The following is a 5575-nucleotide window of genomic DNA, read 5'->3' on the forward strand; positions in this document are numbered from 1 at the left end:
AGAAAGGGGTTGCTTCAAAACGTGTAACGAAAAACTTCAGCACCAGAGTTCTATTTATAGAACTTCTAGTGTGCTCTGCAAGTCATAAGTCACTATTGGGCTTCAGTAAGCCCAACAACGAGTTTAGTAATTTTGCTAACTAATTAGCGTTATTTACTAAACGCACCCCTTATATAAGTCATACTTATATATTTCTCTTTTGACTGTTCTTTGTGTGTGACCCTATAGGTTCTAGTCACGTTGGCAATAATATTAAATCTAATATTTAATATTATAAACAATGAGCGGTATCTAGCAACACATCATTGCTACCCAAGTGACAAGAATGTCAAGTGATCTGACGAAACCTTTCCATGATAATACTCATGTGTACACTTACTCCTTTGTCTCGATATCTTTATTGATCCCAAGGCATAGATATTGTCACCCTTGTATAGATCAATGTTTATATTCCTTGATTCCGAAATATACTGAATAACGAATAAGTCCAATATCTTATATTGACTTAGTTCGGCATGGCCATGCAATTTTACAGTCATATTTCATCAAGAGGCCTAAAGATATATCTCCTGTTTATGAGGAGGGACAAATCCCATCTAGGACACTCATGTCCCTCAGCATGATTCATCAAGTACCCATCAACCAACGTTATGGTTATCCTTTTATAGACAACGTTAGAATGGCAACAAAGCACTTGAGTCCACATCTAGGGATCATAGTGGTTTCAGGTCTAAGAGCGATATACATTATTATCATTGTGAGAATATCTTATGACAATTGCATAACTTACTATGTAGTATTCTCACGGTGGGTCAATCCAATATAAATATAACTCCTAATATTTATATCTATGTGAAGACTTGATAACTCTTTATCCATGATCTGTGAGATGTGATCATCAGTCTACCCACATAATAGTCTCTATGCTCTAATGATATCCCACTTCTCAATAAAGCTTGACTACGGATACTTTTAGAATAGTTTCCTTATGTTTAACGGGGTCTCACAATTAAGTTATACTTAATGTTCCATTAAACGGACTAACTATTCTAGGGACTTCATTATTTTGAAACAAAACAAAATCAATAAAGAAACGCCTTTTTATTATATATATTCACAATATATATTTATATCAATATCATGATACAAAGCCAAACCCAATCAATTTTGATTGGATATTAGGGCTTACTCCAACAGATTTTAAGTTTGAAAATGGAATTTTGAAGAATAGAAAGAGGCCTCAAGGGCATGAGAATTGGAAAAAAGTGAGGTTGGTCAATTTATTTACAAAACTTTAGTCAAAGTATTTAGCAATTGTTTTATCATTTATTAAGAAAATAAAAGGGAAAATTCAATGGGATTTTGATCCCAAGGTTTCTTTGGAAAATTATTTGAGTGAAGTTGTTCACATTTTTTTGGAAAAAGGATTTTTGTCTAAGTTTCGAAGTTCCTAAACATACATCTAAGCATACATTCCCTAAGCATACATCTAAAGTATCCATGTGATGTGTGTGCATGTGTCGGTGAGTGTCGGTGTACATCTTTAGAGTCCATTGTCCTTTACATATGCCCTAGTTTACATGCTATGGTCTTGCAAGAATTTAAAAGCATAAAAGAAATTACAAAATCCCTAAGTCTTTACATGCTAAGTCTTGGCTAAATTTAAAGTGCAAGAAATAAAAGCTAGGAATATAAGATGGAGGATGAGATGCTTATGGATGAATGAAACATGAAATAAGATGGTTAGTGGCATAAGGAGTAATAGGAATTGAAATAGAAGTAAGCAAACATCACAAAAACTTCAAAATACCCCAAAAACAAAGGTAAAATATACCTAAAATTTGACCACAAAAGCAAAGCCAATACATGACCCATAATCCTCATATTTTAATTAATTTCCAAAGATTTCATTTCAGTTTCAGCAATGAGGATTAGAGAAAAGTATCAAACTAAACAATTATGATGCATCTTAGACCTATCTTACATTTATTATTCACAAACAAAACTCACATAACTTGTAAACCAAGGAACTAATACCATACATCAAAAACAGCCCCAAATACACTAAATCAAAGACAAACATACCACAAAATTTATTCATCAAGTATCAACTATCATGAGGCAAAATATTGGAATCAAAATATGCAAAAAAAACTTCACAAACATTGACAAAAGGCACCAAAAATCACAAGCAAATTCATATATATTTTTATCCATTTTTCACCATGCCAAAATATCATAAGAAACAAGTCTTAAGTATCCAAATCAATCACAAGAGTTGTTCACAAAATTTGGAAGTTTTTAGCAAGATTTTTTAACAAAATTATCAAAAGTATTGAATTACCAAAGAACAAATTATTTTCATGTATTTTTATCAAGAATAACATGTAAAACACATCAAAATTTATCAAAAATAACAAGAAAACATTGAACAAAATTTTTTAGGAATTTTCATCAAAGTTTTTAGGCAAACAGTGGTGTAACCAACAATTAACAGTGTAGAAATAGCAAAAAAACAACAAAAACGAACACAACATGAACACCCGGCCCAAGCCCAAGGTTACTGATGGATCTTGGACTATCCAAACGCCTCAGAGACGTTGGATTGATCCAACTCTATCAGAACCCTAGATCCAAAGGCTGAGAATACGTAGCGCATGGTAAACAGGTTCAGGTGCATAGAAACAAGAGATCACAAGCGTACACGTGGCAAACCGCAAATCAGACGGTGTAGATCGAAGAAAGAGCGAACCAAAACGAACCGGACCGGTTCATGTGCTTATATAAACACATAATGACCGGCCTGATTCATTTTCTCTTCTCTTTTCTCTCTCTACACTTCCTCTCTCTCTCTCTCTCTCTCTAAAGACCCTCCGAGCTCTGCAACTTGCAGGCTGGAGAAGACGACCGGAGTTTCCTCCGGTGCAGTGGCCGGCGTTAGCGCCGCCACACCGGAGTTGAATCTCCGTTGTTTTTGAATTCTTTTTACATTTTTGGATCGCCTTTTTTGCCCTGAGTTCAAAAATGTTACTCGTTTTCCTTAAAACTCGATAGATCGGTGTAGATCTACATTTAAACTTTTACGGTTTCGAAGTTTTCTTGAATCTTTTTCGAATCTAAAACGTTCGTTCTTCGATCTACACCGTTCTATGTTCGAATGTGATTTGAGAGTGGAAATTGAAAACGAAGGAGGAAAATGAGTTTACCTCAGTGTAAATCGGAGAAACGAACGGTGAATAACGGAAAACTTCAAGTCTTCTTCTCGGATTCTCTGGTAAGTGTTGAAACCGAAAATAAATCGGTGATTTCTTCGCTTTGATGCACCGGTTTGATTCAATCTACTCTTTCTTCTTCTCCGGTTCGATCTGGCTTCGATCCTTCTTCTTCTCACTCTTCGTCTTTGTGATCGCACCGGTTCGTCCTTGAGATGAATTGGTGCTGGAATTGTAGAGAACGCAGTTCAATGATGAAATTCACCTTCGAATCTCTGAGAACAGCGAAGAAATTGTTCCAATTCGCACTGATTTTGGATTCTGGAAAACTAGGGTTTCATAGTGTTCTTCGTGTTCTTGGTGATTTCTGAAAACGGTTAGGATTTTGATCTTTGGGAGAAGAGAGAGAAATTAGTAAAGTGTTTGTTGAGTTGCCGTGTGATTATTGCCTCTGGTCCTGTGCAATCAGTGATGTGGCCTTTATATAGGTGACATGTGTACTTGATAGCCAATGGAATGTTGACACCTGCACTTGGACTGAAATGGCTCGACCTTGAACTTGAAATTCTGACTTGGGACCTTTCTGCAATTTTGACGAACTTAAAGGACCAAACTGCAATTTCTGAAAAATAAAGGACTGGCCTGCAATTTGATTAAGGGACTGAACTGCAATTTTGAAAAAAGGACTAAAAACAAAAACTTGAAACTTAAAGGACTGAAATGCAAAACTGTAAAAGGACTTAAAATGCAAATAATAATAAAATTTGGTTTAAAATTGGTAAATTGAAAATAACGTAAAGTGAAACCAATAAAAAACACAAGAAGGACTAAAATGAATCAACTACCAAATGAGGTACTTTAAAGTAACCTCTCTCTGTCAAAATTTTGTGTGAAATGACCAAAATGCCCCTAGGGACTAAACTGATTCAAAATGACTCAAGTGCAACTTTTGAAATGGATTTTAACATAGAATTAAAGCAAGAGCTTATACAAACCAATTAAAAAGACTCAGAGACAATTTTCAGGGATAAAAAAGAGTTTGAATGCATGAAATGACTAAAATGCCCTTTCTCATGATTTTTGCAAATAAGACTGAAATAAAATGCAGAGAAGTATGCAATTGATCAGAGACAATTTCAAATGACTTGATATGCAAGAAAACCCTTTGTGTGGTTTCAAATACAAGAAAATATAGACAAAATCACAATTGAAAATATTTTCAAAACAAAAATAGCAAAATTGGCAGATAAAGCAGGGTGAAATATCAGAGTAAAACAATAGCAAATTGGCAATCTTTTAAAAGTCAAAAGACCATATCAGAGATGAAAAAGCATTTTGAGCAAGTATTTTTAGGTCCAAAATTAGGGTATAACAGACTTGAATCAATGCTATGATTCATTAAGCACCCATTTGCCAAAGGTTATGATCATATACACTTGAATCAATGCTATGGTTCATTAAACACCCTTTTGCCAAATGTTATAACCATATACACTTGAATCAATGTCATGGTTCATTATCTATCAATAAATAATAATGTTCCAATGTATATGAATGATTCTCATGAAGAGTTACAACTTTTGGTTCTAAAGTGATTCCATTATTTTGGAAATCACCAACAGATATTTATTTTGTGACATTGTTATTTTACTTTGAAATTGGTTTTGGCTGGTTGTATATTTAAATTGCACAGGTGTAAAATAAAGTTTCTCATTTAAGAGACTGTTTAGTCTGATTTTTTCATCTAATAATTGGATGTAGGAGTTGCTCATGTGTGACTTCGATCATTTTGTTCTGGGTTTTTAAGAAGTCGTTTAGCGGGATTGGTTCGGTTGTTTTGGCTTGTTTAGGCTATTTATTGTTGTATATTGTCTGGTTTGTTGCTGGTATGCAAGGTTTAAGCTTGTTATTGCTGAATAGATCACTTTTGCTTTCTTGCTTATTTGCAATCAAGTGTTTAAAAGAACTTATCTATAGCTTTATGGTTTCTTGCGTTTTTAAGGTCATGTTGTCTTGATTGTCCCATGTTAGCTTCTTCTTTGTTTGGATAGCTTTATCGTTTCTTGCGTTTTGCTAGTTCACTAATATTTAATACTAACGGAATATTGAATGACTTACTTGAACAAGTTCTTGTATAACTTTCTATTGTATGCTATACTTTTCAATTCATGAGCTATATATGTATAGTATAGATGTATAGAAGCCAAATATTAGCAAAAAAGTGGTTCTCATTTACCTTGATTTTGTGTTGAATAAAGTCTACTAATCACATCTTCTGGTGGTGGATTACTTGAAGTGGATGCCATATTGTTGTTGTTCTGAACTCCTTATGTTGTTTTTGGATTCCCAAACTGTTATAAAAA

Source organism: Medicago sativa, chromosome 7 (genome assembly GCF_051527215.1).
Source record: "Medicago sativa cultivar Bolivia chromosome 7, Bolivia_mono, whole genome shotgun sequence".
Classification (NCBI taxonomy): domain Eukaryota; kingdom Viridiplantae; phylum Streptophyta; class Magnoliopsida; order Fabales; family Fabaceae; genus Medicago; species Medicago sativa.